At 41.1% G+C, this 27,467-nt stretch overlaps 1 pseudogene; it reads right to left on the reverse strand.

The window, feature by feature from the left end:
* Positions 1 to 344: 344 nt before the first annotated feature.
* LOC118817122 lies at positions 345 to 26,986 on the reverse strand (annotated as a pseudogene).
* Between the last annotated feature and the right edge of the window lie 481 nt (positions 26,987 to 27,467).

Consider the following 27,467-nt stretch of genomic DNA (forward strand, 5'->3'; position numbering starts at 1 on the left):
GAAAAACAAAGAGAAATGAAAGTAAAACTTAGGTATTTCGGGAAGCATATTTAATTAATGAAGTTTGTAAAGTTAAAGATGAAAGCTGTGTGTGGTTATGTCACATTGTATACATTGTTCACAATAGAATGTAGACAAAAGACTCCTTTCTGTAATTCTACCAATACCAAACTTACATTTAAGCAAAAAGTGAATATGTATCATCATCATTCATTGGCTAAAAAAAGGATCTTTAGTGCTGAAGGATTTATGGTTAAATATGCTCTGTAACGTAGAAGTAAGAAGTATAAGCCGTTTGTGCCATCTTCAAATTCTGAGGGACTGTTTTAAAGACATACTGCATATTATAATTCTGTGGCATTTTCAGAGATCCCATGTTCTTCTTCTGGTATTTCAGGGCTGAAGTGAAAGTCTTCCTCCTGCTCCAAGTCTGTGAACATGTCAGAGCAGATATCATATGCTGTCATGAGTTGTCATGTAGCAAAATATATATATATATATATATATATGTATATATATATATATATATATATACATACATACATAACAATAATATATGACTGTTACCGGTACTTGTCAGGACAGATACCATAATGTGTGATGTCATGACATTGTGTTTTGCCACACTGCATTTCCGTGACTCAAACACGTACATTGGTTGGACACAAATATGTTACATCAGCTTAAAGCATGTTAATCACTTACACATGGTAATGCTGATGTACCATTTGAATCAATGTGCACATTCGAATTATGTAAACATAAAGCATTGTTTTTTCTGTGTATTGTAAAGTTTTATGCTACTGAAGAACACACTGCAGTTCCACATAAACTGTTGGGTTATATTTAAGGCCGCCTTTTGCTCCAGCCTTGCCTCATATTTTGCTAAAAATTTACTCTGAGCCAAGCTGCATCTAGCTTGCTTGGCTATCAGCAATGGACTAATGCTGCTCTTCCTGAACTAATCATAAACAGTAAAAATGAAAGGCTCGTTCCACCTTTACTATAAGAGTCCTTCTAGAAGTAAACCCAGAAAATAATGCTGAGGGAAATTAACCCAAGCAAACGTGTAGCCCATTTTCTGAACTCACTACAGTGTTTAGCATTTGTTTTATCATGGTTGTTATGATGGGGCAGTTAATAAAAATTGACATGTGACATAAAACATGACATCAAATATTATGACATCTGCCATGACAACTACAATGTGACACTGTGATATTAATGAACATAATCTGTCAGGACCATAAATGGCAGCGTATGACATCTGTTTATGACAAGGTTATGTCAGTGTCATATAGCAAGGTTAAAGCCTGTGGCCTGTGTATGTTTCTGTTGTGTGACTTTTGCTTGTTATAAAGGCTGTTCTTTTAACTCCACCCAGTGTGCTACTGCAATGCCAGCAGTAAGATAAGTTGAGAAAGCTCCAAATGCAGTACTAGAACTATATTTCATAGTTTGATACTGTTGTACAAACATTGATTTGAGATCAGTGCAGATCTACAGATATATAGTGGAGACTGTTTTAAGAATTGTTCGTTTCTTAAACAACACAACTCTGAATTACAGTCATTACACTTTAAAGAGTGTTGACTGCTGTTCTCTGTGGGTGATGTCATCACTCACCTGATGTGTTTCTAATGAAGAAATGACCCCACTTCTTGTAGATCAGGAAGATAGACAAGCAGGTTATCAGCATCAGAAATGGCACCAGCAGCATTCTGGTGATGAAGGCAGGCAATGGAGAGTCTGAAACACACACATATACACAGGATTAAAAGATAAAGAAATAGTGCTGTAATGTATTTACCAACAACAGTCTCCAGCAAGAAGAGGGAGCTGGGGCTGGGGTGGGGCTGTATATTAACATATACAGAATGTGGTGAGGAGTGTGCCCACTTTGTACCTTGGAGATATTTTCAACCTTAACATCTGTCCAGACTGAGACAGTGAAAGACTGGTGGTTGGCTGAGAGAGTCTGTGCACATGTGGGCTCAGTTCAAAACTCTGTCTCTACACTCTTTTCTTACCGAAGACTAGGAAGCGGAGGCCAAGAGGAGGATACAAGAAAGAAGACAAGGGATACAAGAAAGCATTAGAGATTTCACCCAATCAGTACAGAATACTATGTTTTAGATGGAAAACGACTATGACAGTAAAAGAAATCCTACAAGCCATGCTCACTGATTCATTCTCTCATAAGGGAATCTTGGTGTAAAAACTGAAAATCCTCCACTGAAATGTGGCAACCCTGCAAAGGATGTACATTCATGCTGACAAATGGATGTTCAATGTGCCTTACGTAAAACTGAGTGGCAGTGCCTTTGTACATTTTGTCTGATTCTGATTTGGCTTTTCCCATGATTATAGAACTAGACTTTCTCTCAGAAATGAGGTGGTTGTTGATTTTAGTAAGTCATCCTACAGACTACTGAAGTTGGATGGGGGTAGACAGGATTTCCCCCAGTCTGTTCCTGTACCTGAGAGCCAAACATGCCTGCATGTGTTGCTCAACCCATTCCATTGGTGACTGAAGAAACAATTTCACACGTTCACAGAGTTGTGGCAGGAGCTGAGGCACGAATGCAAGAAATATTGGAATCATTGCATGGAGCTTCAATATTCAGTACACTTGACCTGAGAAGCGGATACTGGCAGGTGAGCGTGGATCCATCAAGCATCCACAAACAGCATTTGTCACTCAGAGGTCGTTTTGAGTTTCTCCGTTTACCTTTCGGCCTACGTGAACTCCACCACCACTTTTGAACATTTACTGGACTGTGTCCTTAAAGACTGCAAAGCCAGGAACTGTTTTGTGTACATAGATGACATTGTTGAATACTCCCATGATGGACAGCAACACCTCAAAGACCTCCATGAGCTGTTACAGTTTTTAAATAATACAGGACTGACACTAAACCTGAAAAAATGCAACTTGATGCCACAGTCACTGATTTTTCTTGCCATGTAATAACAGGGGATGGCATTAAGGAATGATCCCAGGAAAGTGAAAGCACTACGTGACATGCCAGTTCCAAAAAATGTCAGAGGTTCAGAGACTCCTTGACCTAGCAGAAGGGTATCACCATTAATTCCCAAATTTTCCCATAAGGGTGGCACCTTTGCATGCCTTGAAGCAGAAGGAGGTAAGGTGAAACTCTACAGAGGATTGTCAAAGAGCCTTTGAGGACACAAAAAGGGCACTGTTGGCTGCACATGTACTAAAACTACCAAACTTCCAAAGACTGTTTCGAGTACAGATGTATGCCAGTGAAACAGGCATAGGAGCAGTTCTGACCCAGGTGGAAGATGGGGAAGGACATGTAGCAGCCAATCCTTCAAGATTGTCCAGTGGAGCAGAGAAATCCTATGCAGTATCAGAAAAGGAATATCTTGCCATGGTGTGGGCTGTGGAGAAATGGAGATCATACCTGGAAGGGACTCACTTTGAAATACTGACTGACCATGCTGTACTTACATGGGCCTTTAACCACCCGAATACCTCTTCCTGGCTCACCAGATGGGTTATTTGCTTCCAAGGGTACGAAGTCATGTACAGAAAAGGGCAATGTAATATAGTGCCAGATGCATTTTCTTGCAGCAGAACACCTCTTTCTTCCCCACATATAATTGCAGTATTTCAAGCTACCTTCCCAAATGCTGACGTACCAGTGGATTGGGCAAGCTCTACTGAAGAAAAAAACACTGGATGCTGTTACAAGTCGGGTTTATTATATGATAAGAAGTGTTTTAATTTATTTTTTTGTGCTATATATAACCAAGCCTGACCATGGACCAAGTCTATGATGGCGGCGCCCTGTTCGGCTGCGGCTGCTATGGCTCACGATAGTATCAGAGATTTAATGGCTTATAACTCTGAGAATTCTCACAGTTTCACAGCGAATCTACAGCGCATACATTTCAAATCAGTATACGACCGTCAAGAGATACTGGATTTAAGAGGATCGAGTACTTTGGGTCCGCCAGCGGAGGATAATTTTTACAGAAACATGGCTTAATCCATCCGTTTCGGATGACGCCGTTAGCATGGAGGGGCTAACAATATTCCGGTTAGACAGGAGCAGCGCTCTTACTGGTAAAACCCGGGGTGGTGGTGTTTGCATATTCACCAACAACAACTGGTGTAACAACGCAGTGAAAGTCTCGAGTCACTGCTCTTCTGATGTGGAGCTACTGACTGTTTCTACAGACCTTTTTATCTGCCCAGGGAATTCACTGTCATCATCATTATAGCGGTGTATAACAGCACAAACACCAGAGAAGCCCTAAATGTTCTCTACCATTCCATCAGTGAACTGCAATCTACATATCCAGAGGGAGTTTTCATTGTGGCAGGGGCTTTAATCAGGCCAATATGAAAACTGTGCTTCCTCACTTCCATCAGTATTTGAATTTTGCAACCAGAGGAAAGTACACATTAGATCTGGCTTACAGCAACATCAAAGAGGCTGAAAGCACGAAATACCGCTTTTAAATCCAGCAATGTGGTGGCACTCAGAACAGCTAGAGCAAACCTGAGCTGTGCCGTAAGAGTCGCAAAGTGTATGCACTACGCTTTGCACTACACTGCACTTTGCACTACATTGTATCACTTATTATTATTATTTTTTTCTCCCCGATCTACTCTGAGCCAATGCAACGTCATTTTGTTCTAATGCGCACTGCACAATGTAAATTTGAATAATTTCAATAAAATTCTGTCTAAGTCTAAGTTACACCCTCCAGTTATACATACCTTCCAACCTGAGGGAAACATTTTTTAAGTTAAGCTAAGTGTTAAGTGACCCTTATCAATCCCACAATGGGGAAGTTTTACCCATCCGTGCAGTGAAACACCACATACACATCAGTGAACACACACACACTAGGGGGCAGTGAGCACACTTGGTGGGCAGCCCTATCCACGGTGCCCAGGGAGCAGTTGGGGGTTAGGTGAATTGCTCAAGGGCACTTCAGTCATGTATTGTCAGCTCAGGGGATCGAACCGACGACCTTCCGGCCACAAGGCCAGCCCACGACACCACCCTTAGTGGACATTTGGGTAGGATGAAGATTCTCATTCGGTTCTTATTGTACTGTGTAAATGTACCTGCCTAGTTTCAGAAAAGATGTATGGAAATATTATAAGGAAGCCCAGAATATCAAAACAAAGAAAACGCAAAAGTTTCCAAGTAAGTGAGCTGGTGTGGGTTAGGTGAAATTTGGTACTATGGTATCCTATGGTATCCTTTCAACTGGGGGAGGGGGTATGTAATCATCATCTTTCCGGTCACATTATAGATTTGCCTGCAATACTTATTCCAGACACTGGAGTTCAGTAGGGAGTAAGCTAAACAGGGAAGAGGAACTCCCAGATAGGCAGCATGGAAGATGATTGGTTTCTTCATGCTCAGTCTTGTTGGGAAAACACTGTTTTGAAACTAAATTCAAGCTCTTTGTAGCACAGCCTATTCCACCCCGGCCTCAGGAAGGACGCTGGAGGCAGGAGAAACGTCTGCAGCAGCCATATTCTTTATTTTTACACCAAACACAAATAAAATGTCACCAAACCAAAGCTCGTCACTTTTCAGTGGCTTCAAAGCCAGACTTTTTTCAGTCCTTTTCTCCAAAATCAAGCTTTTCAGCCCTCTCTTTCTCTCTCTCTCTCTTTCCCCTCTCTTCTCTTTTTAAAGGTGCTGCTGAGCTGAGAGGGACAGAGCTCATTGCTCTTCCTCCTCCGCAGCTTGGCCACCGGGGTCGAACACACGATGTAGTCTAGCGGCCTTGCTGCAGAACAGGATGTGGGGCCTGGGCGGCAGAGTTCAGGACACATGTCCTGATTTCATGTCTCTCATGGCTGTTCAGCAGACACCCCTTCCCTGGGGAAAGACCAAGCACAGGGCAGGAGGGTGGGAGAACAAAGCTGTGGTCTGGGTAGGGGCTCAGTCATCAGCAAGGCAGGATAGCCATTCATGAGGCATGGAGGACAGTATGTCAGGGGAGACTGACTGACATCTTTGTGAGCAGACAGGGCCTCATCTACTTTTTGCCACTGCAGTTTTGGTATCAAAAGCATCCATACAAAATGAACATGGAACAGACCCAGACAGCAAGCACAAATTGGTGCACTGGCTTTATAAGGTCGGCACCCTGCTGGCTGTTGGCCACTGCTGGTCCACCCTCAGACCACCCAGTTTATTGTCCTGCGTATAAGGTCTAACAGTTTTCAATTTCCTCAAACAGATCTTGCTCACAGCCTTTTATTTTGGAAAATAAACTAAGACAAATATTACAAACAACTGAGAAAAAAAAATAATGACTAGCCCTAATATAAAATGATTTAGTTGAAAATGTTATCGCTGAAAATGTGTTAGATTAAAACTATTTACTAAACTAATTTACAAAGGATAACAAAGAAAGAAATCAGGGAAAAATCAGTAAATTAGAGTGTGAGTGGAATGAGTGATGAAAAGTGGCATTTTGTCTCACACTGTGCTTACTGACCAGTTGGCTACCAGGAAAGCAAAAAAGCCAGTGGACCACCAGCTTTGCCATCAGTGGGCTTGCAGAAGTACTTAGAGGACAGACAAGCTGATCAACGTACAACAAAATGTAAGTTTTGGATTTGTGTGGTAGACCTCACTGTTAGCACACAGACACCATAACTAATGACTATTGGGAAGTTCAGGAATTTTCCTAGTGGGCTGGTCTTGTGAGGGCCGGTCTTTTTTTTCCCAACCATGGCATCATATAGCCCATATTTGTATAGGTCATCTTAGCAGGAGCAACACAGTTGGTACATCACAACTAAAAGTATTGTGGCCTTAGCAAAGAAAATGATGTGGAAAACAGTGCTTTCAGCCAATGCTCTTTTATTGAACAGCAGCAGCGCTGGCTGGAATGAGGGAGAGCAGGCAGACAAGCAAGCCAACACACTAACTACCAGCCCAGCACAGAATGGCACAAATACCATTACCACACATGTAACGTCCACAACAACAACACTTATTCACAGTTAAAGTCTCTCGCTTACTGGGAGCGGAGACTGTGCACATGGCCGCTACATGGATGCTACAGTATTGTGGCATCAGTCAGGCCTGTTTTGTGTAATTTAGTTTAAAAATGATATTGGAATAGGTTGTTAAAAAGTCCACCCCTGTGGAAGACTATGGAGTTAAGCTTGTGTCAAAAGTTTTAAAGAAAATGCTACACAGCACAAGTAAAATTTTAATGTCAAAATGTAAAATTACATTGCACACACAAATATTCAGTCCTTTTAATACTCATTTTAACTAACATTTTGTCAGTCCCTTAGCCACACCCATTCCACAAACCTTGGAAACTACCTCCAACACGTCAGAATGCATGTCTGATTTTAAAGCAGTTTCCCATATCCCATTTAGATTATGAATATAGTACATGTTTGAGATTAAGAATTAAGTTTATGTTTTTATTATACATAATTTTTATGTATTTGTATATTAATATTTTGCTTCAAGATTTTATTGTTCTATTTCAAGCTTTTGGCACAAAATGAATTCTATAAAGGACACTTGTTCCTATAGCTGTCATTTGTTTATTGTTAGTTGGTAAGATGAGCCAGATTGACTACATAATTACCACTGTGCATGAGAATATTCTTTGCTGAAATGCTCAAGCTTTGACTTGGCTGGACCGTTCAAAGCGTGGATGTTAAAGTTAAGGAGGTACTTTGCAGATTGTTCAGCAGAGATTAACATCAGCACTGTGTTAACTATGTTATTTAGGCAGGAACTTTATTAAATAGACCAAGTAAGTAACCAAATAGCCCCGACCAAGTCATGTTGTAAAAATTTAAATATTTAAATTGCATCTAAGTCGGCATTAGGAAAAACATCCAAATGCACAAAACACATGAACTGAACATAAAGACACAGTCTTAAAGAGCAGGTTACCTGTGATGATGAGGGACAGAGGCTCACTCTCAGAGGAGAAGTTATGGATGAAAGGACCAGGAGACCATTTATCATAATGTCCTTGACCTTCAACTTTAAACTTATTCTGAAAGATCACTTGGTTCTCATAGACACAGCTGTACTTCCCCTGGTAAGAATCATCTGCAGTTTGAGGTGGAAGAAGCCTCCTGGGTACTGCGGCTGAGTGGAGCAGGTGATGGTGAAGTTGTGGTCCCTGAACACCTCTGATCCCTGGAGATCTCTGGAAACTCGTATGGTATTAGAGAAAAAGATGTTGGGCTTCACCAGGATTCCTGTAAATATGCGTAAAAAATGAAAAAGTATTATTTGCATGGAGACCAATAACTCAGCTAAGATCACTGCAGCTCTGTCCCTGTGGAAATGCAACATTGAGAATACTACATTCCCCTCAATGCAGTATTCAGAGCCTACACACTTAATCATAGGATCCCATTTAGATGGGTTTTGTCCAGTGTTTCACTGTGTCCTAACAGCAAGTAAACATTCAGATTGTATCGTATCATGTCGCTAAGCCTTCGGGATGTCTACACTGGAACCATCAAGTGTGTATATCAAGACAAAATACACACATGAACAAATCATAGAGGTATCAAAAAATAGCTGCTTTACTGATGGATCCAGCTGTGGTTTTGGTACATTAATTTAATAGAGCATATAATACATTTATTTAAAAGGGCATTCAACGTAAACCGGAGTGCCCTCAACCTCGACTGGAGAGGGCATCGCATCATGTGTGGCCTCATCAAGTGGACCTGGGACAACAGGCTTGAGAAGAGAAACATGGAAACCCGAAGTGCCTAGTTGATAACCAAACCCAGTCCCCAGGGAAGAAGACAGGCATGTCACCACGATGGCAGTCTGTGTTCTTCCTGGAGAGACGAAAAAGTTTCTATACATTGATGGGTCCCCTCCCAAAACTGTTTGCTCCATCTCATCCACTCATCAACTGCAGGAAACATAGTGGTTGGTAACCTAGCATATACTGGAATGGTGTTAAACCTGTGACGGAACTAGTTAGCAAGTTCTGAGCAATTTCGGCCCAAGGTAAGTATTGTGACCAATCGTGTTGATTGTCATGACAATAAAGGCATAAACATTTACCACGTTCTAGGTTTATTCTTTCACACTGACCATTAGATTGTGGATGGTAGCCAGAAGTGAGACTAACAAAAATGCCTAGTCTTTCCATGAAAGCAAACCAGACTTAAGATTAAATTGTGAACCACAGTCAGAAGCTATATTCTCAGATACACCAAAAAAGGAAAGACATGATTAAACAAGAATCTGTCATTGATAATAAAAATAACCATGATCCCTTGAGATACTGGAAGATCACTAATAAAATCTGTTACGAAGTGAGACCATGGACAAGATGGTACAGGTAGGGGCATTCATTTTACAGGTGGTAGAGGTCTAGGTGTTTTGCATTGTAAGCAGACAGAAATCACAGAAAAACACTGTCATTTCTTCACCGAAGTGGGAATTGGACAGTTAACCACTGCATCAATCTTACAATCATCCATGACTACCCCTTCTGTGCTAACAATGTACCCTAGGAAAGGGACTGTAGACAAATGGAATTCTCACTTTTCTCCCTTAATATAGAACTGTTGCTCAAGTAAATGGGACAAAATCGGATGGACATGCTGAATGTGAGTTTCCATGTTTGGCTAGTACACAAGAATATCATCTATGTCGTTATAACAAAGCGACTGGTGCATTATGTAATCCGAATGGTATGACCAAATATTCATAGTTTTATAGGTTTATATAACTAATAGGAAATGAATATTAGGTCTAAACAGTTCAGTAATTCAGTGATGTGGATCTTGGGAGATGTCCATGATTGGTTGAGTCTGTGACATGAGTGTCCAGAGAATAATGGGAATTGAAGTGAGGGGAGTCAACAGAGGTGGAGGGGAGACCTGGCAGTGTGAAAGATATTTATATATTCATTGCCGTTTTCTTTATTATGTCCACCCCCCCAAAAAAATACATTGATAATAATAAGAATAGTGCATGTGATTATAGGTGCTACGATATTTTTTTAAGTATAATAATAATAATAATAATAATAATAATAATAAGCAAGTTTACATAGTACTTTAGCCATGGTTCCAGAAACATTCATTAAATAACAAGCATTCTTTTGTTCAAGTTGACAAAGTATTTAGCAATATGAAATTTTTGAGAAACATACCCTGGACATTAATTCATATTGTGAAAGTGCTTTAAAGATGTAGAGCCTGGGAGCATACTACAGAACTTCCTATCTCTTGTACTAGATTAAGATCTGACAAACTGATAATAAGGTAATTCACAAATTCATATTACAGGAGCAAATCTGTAGTTAGGATAAGATTCTGAATTTAAGAACTGCTATTCTGTAATAGCTACTGTCCTAAATTCAGTCCTAACTTAAATGGTCATGGTGACTAAACAGATTCGATTTCAGAGTTTGGATGTTTCTGTAATATGGCTGCTTTTTCAATTCAGTCTGTTTCACAGAGTCTCACAATAATGTGTTTAGAGCGGCTAGTTTAACAGAATAAGCATGGTACACTGAAAGGTCTGAGGCAAGGAATGCTATACATGTGAGTTTGTCAATGCTAACATGTCTGAAACCAGCTGCATTAACTAGATAGCTACAGCTAACAGCTGTTAGTGTCACCATATATTCTTCTTTAGCTGTTATTATCGTGAACTACGTAGCTACATTTTCTTCTCTCTTTACAACGACTAATTTTATACAGAACTCAGATTCTTTTGGGATCCAAACGATGAAAATTATTTCAGAAGAGGAGAGCAAGATGCACTCTGCGATTAACTTCTTAATTTTTCTAGGAGACAATCAGTGAGGGATTAAGCAGGCTTTAAATGTATTGGATGCCTAAACTTCAATTTTCAAAGATTTAACATCTGATAAATACTAAAGAACTATAGATAAATATTTTAGCAGGGGTGTGATTATGCTGTTCCCACATCACAGGCTGAGCCCATGGCCCATTTTCCACGGTCACATGGTTACACAGCCTTCTTTTAGATTCCAGAGAACCTCCACTATAGACTGTAAAAACAATTTATCAGTTCAAACTAAAAAAAAGGTCTATCTTTATTTTAAAAAGAATGAACTGCATGTATAATTACCAGGTGATTAAAAGAAAATGGTAATATTGTACAGTACTTGTCCACATATAAGCATTTATTAATACTTAACTAATGCTTTTATCACAGTCAATTAATGCATAGACTACCATTTAACACATCAGCAAATGAGTCAAATATGAAGAGCCAATATTAAAGGCAGTTGTTAATTATTAACATATTTGGTTGCATGAATTAATACTAAGGCTCAATATATTAATTAAGCTCCTTTTTATAATATATAATGTCTGTTTGGACATGATTATAGGCTAAGAAATTATTTGCATGCAGCAATATAGCATCACCGTCAAACAATTTTACACCTTTTTGGACATATAGTGTTTTGCATTGTCTTTTTCAAGCCCTTTACATTGTGTGAAAATTTCATGATTAATGGATTATTAAAAATGGTCAGAAATCTCTTTATTTTATATTATTTATGTTTTTATAAGATCTTCCAGGCAAGCAGCAAAGTACAGCCCGGTGAAAGAACGTGACGGCAGGGATGTCACATCGAAGCTTCACGGGGGGAGAAGGCTCGACGATGAAGCTGGCATGGGAAGGCCCAAGGACCAGGACGGCAGGGGTGGCAGCTCAACAGGAATACTGGTGTGGCGTGGTCAGCAAGGCAAGGTGCAGCCAGCGCTGTGGAGAGAGATGATACTGCTCCGGATGGTGCCATGAGCTTGGGCTGGCGGGGAAATGGATGGCAGCCGAGAAGTTCAGTAGTGGCTGCTGGCTGTGGGTTGAATGCAGTATGGACAGCAGACAGCTCATCACGCTCACCGTCACGGACTTGCCGATATCCCTACTGCAACCAGGTATTCTCATGCACACCGAGAGAGGCTCATCAAACGGCAACCATCGGCCAGCCCAGGTCGATCACCAGTGGTGGAGGTGGGCCCCAGCACACATGAGCAGCGGAAAAAGTGGAAAATTGCTGGGTGGAGCACTGTTGTTGCTGCCGTAACCCCAAGACACACAAGATGTGACGTGATGTGCTGTGGGAAGGACGCAGCCCCGGGAGAGGACTGGGGATGCTTGCCACAGAGGAGTGAGCGCCCCTTGATTTTCGTACTGGCTGGGACTTTGTGCACCCAGGGACTTGACTGAAAGCTGGTTATTTATGTTATTCTATGTCACAGGGGTGTGAGTGTTTGTGTTTTTACATCATGACTTAAATTTTCGAGGACACATCATCATGAAGTAACCCTCAATGTAGAGCAATTTGACGGTATATAAATATATTAGCTACAGTACTTAAATATACTAAGCTATGAAATTGAACTGTTACTGTCATTCAAAATTGCCACGCCTCCTGCCGATGATACCTCCTCCACTTTCTCCTGTTGGCTCAGCTGAGTCAACAGACTGTCTGGATGTCCCTTTTGTTTTGGTTCTCGTGCTCTCTGGTTTTGACCCTGGCCTGGTTTTGACTCTTTGTGATACTCCAAAGACCAAGTAAATTACAACCTTGTCTTTTAATCTGCAAGCCTCTGATGTTTTGACCTCCTCACAAAAATGATTGCTTACCTTAATTATTTTATGAAACGTAGAAAACTATGATTTTGTTGCATATTTAATGAACCTGAAGATAGATACTTTTCTCTTGGCTGTGCGGTTAGTCATGTGACATATTGCTTTGCCTTTAGCAGATTACATTATTGGTAAGCTAATAATGGGTATGAATGATTTTACAATTAAACAATACAAATCTCAATTAATTAACATAATACAATACCATTCATAAATGTATTTAAAACAAAAAATATATACTTTACTGAATATCCTGAGCATGTTTACCACTTTTATGACAGAAAGATATTCTGTGTTATTGTTTAAAACCTGTAATTTCAATGATGCTTAAACATGTTAAGCTATAAATTAGCAAATTTATTGTTACAGCTCACTTTTTTCCTGGCACATCATTATGGATTGAGTAAATAGACAGCACATCAAGCGATCTCTTCAAACTAAGCCCTGCCCCAAAATATTAAAAAACCTGTATTATCAAACACTCTATATTGCTGATGCAAGCCACTGAATTTACTGCAGATTCCTGTATTGGTTATTAGCCCATAATTTGTGTTGACCTACATGATCTCAAAAAAGATATTATGCGTTATAGAAAGGGTCATAATATATCAAGTCATGGTATTAATAAACAGATTGAGTTAATACTTATCGATTACCTTTATAAAAGGCTATTAAAATCTGATTCAGTTCTTTATTAAGGTATAAACTTCTTCATTTGCTGATGTGGTAAGGAATAGTTTTAATTTACTTTGATGAAAGCATTAATATATGATCATTTGTGACAGTACTGTAAGGTGTTACCAAATAAGTATATAGCTATGTATCTGTTGCTACACCCATATAATCAGAACATTAGTGTGCATATTACATTACTACATAACAAATGAATGACTAAGGAAGGAAAGTAAGAAAGGAAAATGAATATAGTAGTAAAATTACACTTAGCAAGCCTGGCTTACTAACGCCAAAACACCATGAAACTAGAGTCGGCTTCCTGTTCGCCACCTTCTCGTTAAAATTTTCTATTCCACCTTAAATGTTGCAGCTGTTACATTCCGAGCCAGAACAACAAACGAGTTTCTTGATGCTAACATTTCTGTAACAAGCTGCATTGACTAGACAGCTAACGCTAACAGCTGTTTAAATGGCTGCTTGTAAGAATGAGCAAGGCTTAACACCCAATATATAGATAGATAAAAGATGACAGTGACAGCTGGAAAAGCATACAAAGTTGATAAAAAAAATGCTGCAAATGTGTAAATTACATGACTGCCAATTTGCCTAACTAGTGGAGTAATCAACTTTGAGTGTTTTTGAACTGCTTCATGTAAAACTGTCGAGTTGCACTGAAATAATACTGCAGGTAACGTGTTGCATTAAAATGTCACTGTGTAAAAAAAATGAACTCTGAAGCTTAATTTAGCCCCTGTTGATGCAGCCCATCCTGTGAGTACAAATACACTAAATTAGACACAAGCTAAACAGATGGACTGACTTTAGATTGACACTTAAATGTATATAATTCACTGACATTGTTGAAAAAGCTGATCCAATATTATGAAGAAACAGTTAAAATGTTTTCAGGTCTGTCTAACACTTTTGATTTTGATTGGTTAAAAATACAAGAAACTCCTTGTTAGAAATGAATACAAGAATACAAGAAACTCCTTGTTAGACAATGTTTTTTCATTTGCTGAATTACCTGAACACACAGATGCTGCATAAAAGGAAGATCCCAAACTTTTTCGAATTCCGCATTCACTCACTACGGACTTGGATTCGTCACAGTAAATAGAAACACCCTGTTCCCTCCAATTTCTCTCAGACTCTTTCATTGTAGCTGCAACAGCAGAGCCACAGTCCAGCTGTCTGCAGACCACAGTAGCTTCTATCCTGGTCCATTCATCTCCCCTCACTCTCCTCCAGTCTCCATCATGAAACACTTTCACTGTTCCAGCACAGTGACTGCTCCCATTCACCAGTCTCACCTCTGCAGGACAGAGAGAGGATAAAGTCAAACAGCAGGAGCAATCGGGTCATCAAGTATAATACAGCCATGGGTGTACAGTTCTTAATCATTTTAGTCCTAAGTAAAATATTAGAGAGAAAAGTTTTTAAACAATAAAATGAGTACTTCTCATCTAACAATAATGTAATAAAGACTGTTTTTGTACTCTAATAATAGTACAGAGATAGAACTGGTCTGTCTTTTGAATGACCTGAGACTTAGGCCCAATCCCATTTCTTCTTTTTACCCCTACCCCTTGTTTTCAAGTGTCACCCTAACCCCTTTGAACTGAGTTACAAGCAGTAGTGGTTGAAATCTTGCCCTACGAAATGGGAAAACCAAAAAAATAAAATAAAATAAATAAAAACTTGCTTCATTAACAGGCTATTAATGGTGCTCTGTAGCCGACCCAGCCCGTCTTCAGTGACAGCAGAGGAGGGTAAAGTTCAGCTCCTCACTGCTGGGCTTTAGTTACATTTAGGACATCATATGCCTTCAAAGAGGGGGGCAATTATTTATTATCGCCCACCGCTAATTCTTTGGTGATATGAAGCTGAAGTCAGATATTCTCTGAAAAAGCCTCTGAAAAAGCCTCTGAAAAATCTCCGTTTGGAGGGCCATGTAGCCCTAACACTTCGCCCTACCCCTACATCTCAACAAAAATTGGGACACCCTAACACTAGACGTGAACACGCAAAACAGAGGGCTGAGGGCTAAGTGGTAGGGGCAAGGGGTGAAACGGGATTGGGCCTTAGTGTTGACTAATACAAACCATTCAAACCATTAGGCAGTTTCTTGTTACACTGGAAAATCATTCCCCTAAAAGTTTTATTATTTTCGTTGAAGTTCCACAAGGTTCCATTTTAGGACCACTGCATTTCTTGTTGTAAGCTTCATACTGCCTCTAAGCTATGCTGATGATTCTTGATACAATTCTTTTGCTCCTTTAGTGGGCGTCCAAAGAAAACAATACATGACCTACCAATTGCAGCAGCATAAGCCTCAGAATCCCTGAATGGTACATCTTTAGTACATTTAGTTAGGGAACATACTTGTACCATGATCTATTGTAATTACAGTTTTAAGTTATATTGGTTCCACACTCACTGTCTTTTCCATGGGCTTTTTACTTTATTGTTCTTTTTCAAACATTAGGCTATGGGAAGGTACAAATATGCACCTTTTTCCCCATAAAAAAAAAACTTATTTGATGTACAATTACTATATTTACATTATTTACAATGGACCTGAACAGTATCTTTTTTTCTAAAACTGTGGCAGAAATGAAAAAGAGAACAAATGACATCATTAAGAAAACCCTTCACAGTCTACTTCTATTATTTAGGACAATTTTTTTTAATTCTTTACATTTGTTTTAAATCTCTAAATTGCCTAGCACCTGTGTACCTCACTGTTATTGTGTTATTCTACTACATGTATGAAACGTATAAATAAAGCATTATTCTCTCACATATTCTCTTACCTGAACAGGTGACACTCATAGCTTTGCCACGTATGCAGGTGTGTTTCTTTGTGTCTGAGGTGCTACAGTTCAGGAGACGGATCTCTGTACCTTTACATTGGAACTCTTTGGTCCCAAAAGGGAGTTTCCCTTCTCCAAAGAGCGCCACCTGTAGAGTTAGTGGAGGTCCACAGTCCACCTCCCTACAGACTCAGACTACCTCTGCATCTTGCCAGTCAAAGTCAGCCTCACATACTGTGGTCCAGGACTGATGGAACTTCACCTCCACTCTCCCAGAGCAGAGTCCAGCTCCATCCACAAGCCTCACAGAGTCTGAGAACATACAGATCAGTACAGAGTGAATAATAAAGAACAAGAGAAATCAGGGAATGGCTTGATAATGTGATACTTTCATGACTGTGACAGAAATGTTTTATCTATTAAGGAAATCTGGCACAGAATACATGGTTGAATATCAGTGACCTTCAGAGCCAGAAATTATTAGAAGTACCTGAGATCAGTTTTATGAAAAATGTGAACCTTCTGTAATTTATTTGCAATATTTTACTTTGAGTCAGCTTCAACAGTGTACTCAGATTCTTTTTTCACTTGCTGACTTACCTGAACACACAGATACTGCATGAGTGAAGGATCCAGAATATTTCAGAATTCTGCATTCACGCAGTGCAGACTCAGATCCATTACAATCAATAGAAACACCATCTTTATCCTTATTTCTCATGGACGTTCTCCATGTAGCTGTAACAGCAGAGCCACAGTCCAGCTGTCTGCACACCACAGCAGCCTCTCTCCTGGTCCATACATCTCCCCTCACTCTCCTCCAGTCACCACTATGAAACACCTCCACTGTTCCAGCACAGCGACTGCTCCCATCCACCAGTCTCACATCATCAGGTTCTGGACGGTTTGGAGAAAAAGATACTCACTGCATGAGGTACTAGAGGAAAACACATCAAATCAGACCGCCACATTGTTTCTGTTCTAAAACATCACGTTGTATGGGCACCACCTGGGGTAAACACTGTAAGGAGGGTGGGGGTCATTTTAAGAAGTGGGGAAATATATTAAGACTTATAATTTATAACTTTCATCATTGAAACTTTTTGATATTATATTAGGGTAATTTAAGTCAGATTTGTAAAATGGAGTTATGAATGAACTTAAGTTTGGGGTAAGGACCATGCCCGAAACTCCACCTCCTCATTCTACACCCTATAAATTCTCCAATGGTGATAACATTGCATCCCTACATGCACCGTCTCTTCCCACTCTTCCATGATTGCTTTATTTTAGAGTGATGGTGGTGGAGGGGTGTGTGTCTTCTGCGTAAACTTCTCATTGTTTCTGTCCTTTATCTCCAGCTGAGTTTGGGGTGTGGTCCTGCATGTGCTGGAGGCAAATTTTTGTCAGTACAGTCTTCAGTGAGCCTGTTCTGTCAGCTCAGTTTACAATATCCTGGTGCAGTGATGAGGTGTTGTACAGTGCGATTGCTACTGGTACAAACAATCTCCTGTACTGTTCCATGCTACAGTGGAGCTGAATGAGTCTGTTGCTGAAGGTGCTCCACTGTCTGGCCAGTAGGTCATGGAGGGGGTGTGATGTATTGTTCAGGACAGCAGTGAGTTTATTAAGTGACCTCCTTTCCACCACCATTCTGTGAGTAGCCCAAGACTGAGCCAGTCTTCTTGATGAGTTTGTTGAGCTTTTTTGCGTCTATCAGTATAATGCTGCTCCCCAGCAGACTGGTGCAAAGGATACAGCAACCGCAACAACAGACTGGTAGAAGATCGCCACCATCTTGGTGCACACAGCAAAGAGCCTTCTCAGAAAGTAGATTCTGCTCATCCCCCTTCGGTACACAGCCTCTGGGTGGGCCCTCCAGTCCAGTTTGTTGTCAAGCAGGACACCCAGATATTTGTAGGTGTAATGTAGGAGGCGTTGAGGCAGGATGCAAGTGCAAGTTGCTTTTATTTAAACGAGATTCACAGTCCAAAAACACAGTGGCAGAGGTGACAAAACTAGACAGAACTAAACAAGAAACAAAACCAACAACCAGAGAAACAGGCAACAGCAACAGGGTATATGAACAATGCAAGACCAAACAAGGATGCAGCGAGTCTTACTCTCCACTCTCCAATCTGGGGAATCTCTTCTCCTTCCTTCGTGGATGGCTAACCCTAGTGAGTATGATGGTGAAGATGGCAGTTGTGAGGGTTTTATCATGCAGGGCAGATTTTACCTTCAGTCTGGTGGGGTAGGACATTGTAAAAGTTTTGTTCTTATGGACATTTCTCAGAGGCAAGGCCCTAGAGTGGGCCAATAATGTGGTTGAGAAAAGGGATAAAGAGGCAAGGACTGTGGAGGGATTTTTAAGTTGCTGCAAGCAAGATTTTCTCTGTTATCATGCAGGACACTTCTTCTTGAGGCCTCTGCTAAGCTGGCAGGCTCTTCTGCCGCTGAGGATGTCTCAGCAGGCCCTCCTGCCTCCGAGGACATCGCAGCAGGCCTGCCTGCCTCCGAGGACATCAGTGTGGTCCATCCCGTACCCCAGAGCATCAATGCAGGCCTGCCTGCACCCAGAGATGTCAGCGTAGCAGTTCCCCACTCAGCTTATCACCCAGCAACCATTGCAGTTCCCTGCCAGACCACACTTGCAGTTCTCTGCCCAGTCTGACCTCAATTCTGTGTTTCCTCCTGTGTCTGTCCAATCTCCACTCCATGTTTTTTTTTTTTAATCCCTGTTACTGTGTATCTGTCCATACCTATCACAATCACTGTTCCTGTTTCTGTCTCTGGTCTTTTTGTACCTGTCCCTGCCAATGTCTCCATGCTGCTGTTTTGGCTCAAGGCCAACTATTGGGCTCTCACGCACAACAACTATTGCACCCCACTAATACCCTCGATGAATTGCTCCATGTAGTTCGTAACCTTCAGGTTCCAGCCCCCCTGTTCTGCTCAAGCCTCCAGTACAGCTTTCCCCATCTCCCTCTGACACTTCACCCTTCTGTCAAGCTAGCCCTTCCTGATAAATAAGTTGAGTCCACTGGTCTGTGTAAGGGATTTTTAATGCAATGCTTGATTTATTTTTCTAGTGCCCCTGCAGCCTTTCCCACAGATTCATCCAAGATAGCTTTTGTCATGTCCCTGCTCACTGGTAAAGCTCTCTCCTGGGCTATGGCTATGTGGCAAGCTCAAGTGCCTGATTCCTCCACATATGCAAACTTTGAATGTGTGTTCTGGGAGGTTTTTGATCACCCAGTTAGCGGTAAAGATCCTGGAAAGCTTTTACTATCACCCCTGAAGAACGGCTAAGATGCATGCGCGAGGGTCTTTGCTTTTACTGTGGCCAGCAAGGACACTTCAAAGGTGACTGCCCCATTCTCAAGAACCCCAAATGTAAGAGACTATATGACCGTTAAAGGGCTGGATGGGAAACCTCTTGGGTCGGGTCAGATTGTAGCTGCCAGTCCTCTTTTAACCATCATCACAGGACTCTTGCACTCAGAGAGCACTCACTACTAGCCATTCCCTCTCCTGAAAATCCCATTGTTCTTGGGTTCCTCTGACTATCCACTCACAACCCCACAATATCCTAGTCCAACGGAGAATTAGAGAAATGGACTCCAATCCGTCTGGAGAGTCTTCCTTACAGAATACTTCGCAGAGAGCCAGTGTTAGTGAAGGTCCTTATAAAAGGGGTTAAATGAGCTGCAGGTGAGAGAGGTCTGGGTGTACCTAGGAAGCAAGTCAGTACTCAGGTGAGGCTGAACTCTGGTGGCGGAGGCGGGTATTACACCTGACAGTAGGCATCCACCAGCTCGAACTTCTCACCCATCATGGTAACGGGACTGATCGTTGTCCTCTTCCTCCTGAAGTCCACCACCATCTCCTTGGTTTTTGTCACACTGTGGAGCAGACAGTTCCTTGTACACCAACAAAGGTTTCCACAAGGTTTCTGTGTTCTCCTTTCTGCCTATCGCTAATGCACCCAACCACCACAGTCATCAGAAAATTTCTGAAGGTGGCAGAGGTCCAACCTAAACTGGAAGTCAGTGGTGTACAGGGTGAAGAGGAAGGGGAGAGAGCACAGTTCCCTGAGGTGCTCCAATGCTACTGACCAGATGATCTGACAGGCAGATTTCCATCCGCATATACTGAGATCTTACAGACAGGTAATTCCAAGATGCAGGCAACCATGGACTTTTCCACATGAATTTTATCCATCTTCTCCCCCAGCATGAGCAGTTGGATGGTAGTGAATGCACTTGAGAAGTCAAAGAAGGTGGTTCTCACTATGGTGTCATTCTGGTCCAAATAAGAATGTGCCTTCTACAGTAGGTAAATAACAGCGTCATCCACACCAACCTGCTGTTGATAAGCAAACTGAGGGGGTCCAGAAAAGGGCTAAGCTGAGGTCTGAGATGTAACAACACTAGTCTCTCCAGGACCTTCATGACATGGGATGTAGGGGCCGCTGGTCTGTAGTCATTTCAAGAGCAGGTTGATGATTTCTTCAGAACAGGAACCAGACAGGATGCTTTCCACAGCACTGACACACACCTTTGTTTAAGGCTCTCACAGAGCAGGTACTATTTGGGTGGTGGATCATTCTCAGCACTGCAGTAACACTGACCTGGTGGTGGTGTGTTAGTGTGTGTTGTGCTGGTATGAGTGGATCAGACACAGCAGTGCTGCTGGAGTTTTTAAACACTGTGTCCACTCACTGTCCACTCTATTAGACACTCCTACCTTGTCAGTCCACCTTGTAGATGTAAAGTCAGAGACGACAGCTCATCTGCTGCTGCACAGTTTGTGTTGGTCATCCTCTAGTCCTTCATCAGTGGTCACAGGACGCTGTTGGCTGGATATTTTTGGTTAGTGGACTATTCTCAGTCCAGCAGTGACACTGAGGTGTTTAAAACTCCTGCAGCACTGCTGTGTCTGATCCACTCAGACCAGCACAACACACACTAACACACCACCACCAAGTCAGTGTTACTGTAGAGCTGAGAATGATCCACCACCGAAAGAGTACCTGCTCTGTGAGGGTCCATGGGGGTCCTGACCACTGAAGAACAGGAATGTATGAAAAGCACAAATAAAGCATTATTCTCTCACATATTCTCTCTTACCGGAACAGGTGAGTCCCACAGCTTTGCTATATGTGCAGGTGTTTTCCTCTCTGTCTGAGGTGCTACAGGTGAGGAGACGGTTCTCTGTACCTTCACACTGGAACTCTTTGGTCCCAAATGGGAGTTTTCCTTCTCCAAAGAGCGCCACCTGTAGAGTTAGTGGAGCCCCACAGCCCAGCTCCCTACAGACTACCTCTGCATCCTGCCAGTCAAAGTCAGCCTCACATACTGAAGTCCAGGGCTGATGGGACTTCACCTCCACTCTCCCAGAGCAGAGTCCAGCTCCACCCACAAGCCTCACAGAGTCTGAGAACATACAGGTCAGTACATAATTAAGTAATAAAGAACGAGAGAAATGAGGGAGTGGCTTGATAATGTTTTGCTTTCATGACTGTGACAGAAATGTTTTATCTATTAAAAAACTCTGGCACAGAATAAGTGATCTTAAAAAAACATTTTGATTTTACTGTTGACCATCAATGACATTTACAGCTAGAAATTTTCTGTAAGTTATGTGCAAGATTTTGCTTTAAATCAGCTTCAAAAGTTTACTCAGATTCTTTTTTCACTTGCTGAATTACCTGAACACACAGATACTGCATAAGAGAAAGATCCAGAGTTTTTCAGAATTGTGCATTCACCCAGTGCAGACTCAGATCCTTTACAGTGAACAAAAACACCATCTTTATACTTAATTCTCTCAGACTTCCTGAGTGTAGCTGTAAAAGCAGGACCACAGTCCAGCTGTCTGCACACCACAGCAGCCTCTGTCCTGGTCCATACATCACTCACTCTCCTCCAGTCTCCATTATAAAACACCTCCACTGTTCCAGCACAGCGACTGCTCCCATTCACCAGTCTCAAATCATGAGGTTCTGGACAGATTAGAGAAAAAGATACTCACTGCATGAGGAACAATTCACAGAGGAAAACATCAAATCAGACTGCCACATTTATTTGTTCTAAAACTTCACACTGCATGGGCACCAACTAGGGTTAAACACTTTGAGGAGGGTGCAGGTCATTTTAAGAAGTGGGGTGATATATTAAGTTTTAATACTTTTAATTTATTACTTTCATAATTAAAACATTTTGATATTATATTAGGTTAATTAACACTTCTAGAGTAAATGTGAAATGGAGTTATGAATTAACTTATGTTTGGGGGAAGGACCACACTCAAAACTCCTCCTCCTCATTCTACACCCTATAAAATCTCCCAAGATGATAACATTGCATCCTGTGAGTTCTGTGAGTTGCATCTATAAAACAGTCAAAACAAAGTGGTAATCTGTGAACCAGGCTTGTGTCTCCAAAGATTTCAAGGTAGCCTTCAATTTTGGAGCATGCATATCAACAGGGGGCTTTAAATATATAAATGGCTTTCTCAGTATCTGTATGAACCTCACCATTTCTCTTGTAGATATAAAGATTCAATAATGCAACTTTGAGCTTAATAATTTTGCAATAATTTTGCAGCATTGCATCCTACCATCCCCGTCTCCTTCCGCTTTTCCACGATTGCTTTTTGTTAGAGTTACACTTTGCAAGTGTTTTCATAAAATGCATTGTTTTTCCGTAACACTTTACAATACAGTTCTTTAGTAACGTAGTAACTATACACAAACAAATCCTTAACAAATAAAGCTTTTATAACTCTCTGTAATGAAAAATGAATCATACTGTGTTACTAATGAGTGAACATGAGAAACAATTTGTAATTCCAGAAGTAGTTAATATTGGATAAAAGACAGAATTAACAGACAGATTAACCTGGGGCATCAGCTGGGCATGTAAAAACCCAGAACTCCACCTAGTTCACCGTGGAAATGTTTTATGATAAATGCTATGTGATATTTGAGAGCTGAAGAAACAATATTTTAATATATGTTAAATGTTACAGATCATGCTAAAACAAAGCCCTCTCTCTGAGTAATTTTGTGTCCTGATGATTTTATGTACATTGTAAAAACGATTTTGGAGTTTTAACTTTAAAAACTAAACTAACTGCCTAATTTTTTTTAATTATTGTACTTTAAACAATGAGTTGACAGAATGTAACACACCTTGTTCTGTTAAGTGGCTATTACATGTTCAGTGAACATGAAATATTCAAACACATTTATAAGTTACCACAACTTTGCTTAAATATTCAAATTTCCAATGATTAAATTATTAATTATTTTAAAAATTCAAAAGTGGGACTGTTTTTCTTTTTTCATTAGTCCTGAACCAATAGCAACACATGAAAGCTGCACACTACCTGTGTAATTACAGCCCACCTCTGCCATCAAGATGACGGTAGTGACAGGGTTCTGAACTGACTACAGGACAAGAGTCAAGCCCAACAGGGTCTTCCTTTCCTGACAATTCTTCTGAGCCCCTCACCTTGGCAGTGGATTTGCTCGTTTGTGAGGACAGATTTATTGTATCACTAATTAGATGATGCGGCATGTGCAGGTGTGAGGACCCTCTGAGAAAACTTATCTGCCAAGGTAACTCAGTATGGATCATTCTGGTTACAGAACAAATGATACTTGGGATTTAGTAAGATAACAGAAAGAAAACGTGCTGTAGATGGTTCTTCGTTTTCGAATAGCTTTTATATAGATCTACCTACAGCACATTATTCTTCAATCTGAAGAACTTTCATGATGCAAAGAACAATTTAATCATGAAAAGGGTTCTTTGAGTGTTCATGGTCCTATATACAATCATTTTCTTTACTGAAGAACCATCTCTTATACACTATATTGTCAAAAGTAGGGTTTAATATGTTGATGGCCCACCCTTTGCAGCTATAACAGCTTCAACTCTTCTGGGAAGTCTTTCCACAAGGTTTAGGATTGTGTTTATGGGAATTTTTGACCATTCTTCCAGAAGCGCATTTGTGAGGTCAGACACTGATGTAGGACAAGAAGGCCTGGCTCGCAGTCTCCGCTCTAATTCATCCCAAAGGTGTTGGGATGACCTCGGGTTGAGGTCAGGACTCTGTGCAAGCCAGTCAAGTTCTTCCACACCAAACTCGCTCATCCATGTCTTTATGGAGCTGCTTTGTGCACTGGTGCGCAGTCATGTTGGAACAGGAAGGGGCCAAACTCCCCAAACTGTTCCCACAAAGTTGGGAGCATGAAATTGTCCAAAATCTCTTGGTGCTGAAGCATTAAGAGTTCCTTTCACTGGAACTAAGGGGCCGAGCCCACCTCCTGAAAAACAACCCCACACCATAATCCCCCCTCCACCAAACTTTACACTTGGCACAATGCAGTCAGACAAGTACTGTTCTCCTGCCAAACCCAGACTCGTCCATCAGATTGCCAGATGGAGAAGCGTGATTGGTCACTCCAGTGAACACGTCTCCACTGCTCTAGAGTCCAGTGGTGGCGCTTTACACCACTGCATTTGACGCTTTGCATTGCGCTTGGTGATGTAAGGCTTGGATGCAGCTGCTCAGCCATGGAAACCCATTCCATGAAGCTCTCTATGCTGTTCTTGAGCTAATCTGAAGGCCACATGAAGTTTGGAGGTCTGTAGCGATTGACTCTACAGAAAGTTGGCGACCTTTGTGCACTATGCGCCTCAGCAGCCGCTGACCGCGCTCTGTCATTTTACGTGGCCGACCACTTCGTGGCTGAGTTGCTGTCGTTCCCAATCGCTTCCACCTTGTTATAATATCACTGACAGTCGACTGTGGAATATTTAGTAGTGAGGAAATTTCACGACTGGACTTGTTGCACAGGTGGCATCCGATCACGGTACCACGCTGGAATTCACTGAGCTCCTGAGAGCGACACATTCTTTCACAAATGTTTGTAGAAGCAGTCTGCAGGCCTAGGTGCTTGGTTTTATACACCTGTGGCCATGGAAGTGATTGGAACACCTGAATTCAATGTTTTGAATGGGTGAGTGAATACTTTTGGCAATATTGTGTATGTGTATAACAAGCAAGACTAAGGGGGAAATGCTAGCCATGACTACTAGCAGCAAAACTTTAGCATTAGCAGTTTTTAACATTTGACAAACTCCAGTTCACAGTTGCAAAGGTAAAGAAAACCAGCATTGAGCTGACAGTTGTATGAAAATGTTAAAAAATATCCCTTTGGAATTTCAGAAACCCACAATCACCCTATTGAAGAGGAGAGAAACAAGATATTACAGCAGAGAGCAAACAAGCCATCTAACAGCACTTGGTCTACCCTGTTAAAAAAGGACCATTAGAAACCATTAGGATTAAAACCTAATGAATTTGCTTTCTAATGGCTTTCTAATTTCTTAATGATGTCCAATGAAGACCACTATTTTCTTGTGGACTACCTTTATATCTCGTTAGGAAACCATTAAATGCATTTAGAATGAGACAGTGGTCACCTGTTAAAACATTAGGGTCCTTTACCTTGTGATATCAACCCATTAAAAAGCCAAACCACATTACTAAACCATTATAAACCAATAGAAATACTTAATGGTTTCTATGGGTTTTTTTAGCAGCGTAGCCCCTTTGTCCTACAGATTGTGTAACAACTTTTGCTGCCTCAAAGAGGGCTCCACTTCAACTTCATAGACCCATAATCAGGATACCAAAAAGGTAACTGTGTTCTGTTACAGTTAAAGTGAAAAAGACACTAATCAGATTTCGGGTACATTGTGAAAGCAGAGTGATAACCAGCAGGATTACATTTAAACCACATATATGCAAACTCAATGCTTTTCGTTGAAATTTGCCATTTTGTGATTAATATGTCACATGAATCACATGGATTTTAAGAGTTCTAATTTGGAGAAGAAGGGGTTGGGACGGGTGTCCTATTGCCAGGACAGATTTCTGATGACCCCCACTTCCTTCCACCAGTCTACCAGACTGATCTTTTCACTTTCTCTCCTCCAAGCCCAACAACAGCCACCTCGACCTCACTGAAGCATATGCTGGAGTGCAATATATTTATCAGAGTGCACTCTGCAGTGCTACAGACTACAGGACTATTGGTCATGATGCACTTTAATATGAGAACTGTACTTTTCTGACACCTTTATCCTTCAAATAGTTCAAAAATCAATACTTAGCAACTTTTGACAGACATAAACTTAATGCTACCTTAAAGAAAATAATTTGAAAGTTAATAACTTTTTTCACCAAAGGCCTCTGTGCTTTATCTCTCATGTGAGATTTGTCATCCCGACAGCACGTTGCTAACACATTTCCTGTTTTAAGATCATTTCCTCTGTAGGAAACTTCACACTCATAAATGAATCTACAACAGTGGTATTAAAGACAAGAATCACTGTCTACTGCTCAATTTCATGATTATAACTCAAGTTCAAAGTTAACAGCTAATTTTAATCTGAATTACAAAAGTTCGGACTTGAAGAGGTTTGACCTGTGGTGCGTCATCCAAACTCCTGCCAGATTTATGAGAAAAGCATTAAAGTATAGAGTATATACGGTCAAAGTTCTTATAGAGCACCATAAACTACAGCAGCTAGATGTTCAATACCAGCTTATTTCAACACAAGCAGCCAACCGACATGTTAAGCAACCCTATATGAATCTTCGATTACAGCAAAAGTTTCTATTGTAAGTTAAAACCAGTCAGTCCAGCACTGCTGCCTGAGTCCTACCTGCAGTGGAGCAGCTGACCATCAGTATCACAACAGTTAGCACAGCTGCTGGAGGCTGGACCTCCATCATCATTCATTGTCTACACTTCAGAGGTCTGTTCTTTGTGCCTCTATGAGATCAGTGCTCATGCGTGCTTGCGTTTATGAGTTGACTGCAGAGCTTTTATCTGATTTCTGCATCACACACTATGCCTGTCAGCACTTTACAAGGAACTGTAGTTGAAAATGTGTCTACATACAGAAATCTTGGTGTAGTATAAAATAACTCTCGTATGCAAGCCTCATCTTTTGCATTTGAAACAGAAAGTAAAGATGAAATTTAGATTTAAGAATAGGTCTTATTCATTTTTTGAAGCTAAAAAGAAATTTTCGGGTTGCCAGTTTTCGGCACTTCACTCAGAGAGGTAGGTCTTTGGCTGACAGCCAGACTCTTTGTCCAGGGTGGAAGGATGGTGCAGGGTTACCTTCTTCGGTCTGCTGCCCGTTTGTGAGTTGCAGTGGCAGCCTGGAGGGCTCTACGTGCCCGTTGCCAGGCCCAACGACAGCGGGCCACAAGGTATCCTGCTGATTCT

The sequence above is a fragment of the Colossoma macropomum genome, unplaced genomic scaffold (assembly GCF_904425465.1).
Source record: "Colossoma macropomum unplaced genomic scaffold, Colossoma_macropomum, whole genome shotgun sequence".
Classification (NCBI taxonomy): domain Eukaryota; kingdom Metazoa; phylum Chordata; class Actinopteri; order Characiformes; family Serrasalmidae; genus Colossoma; species Colossoma macropomum.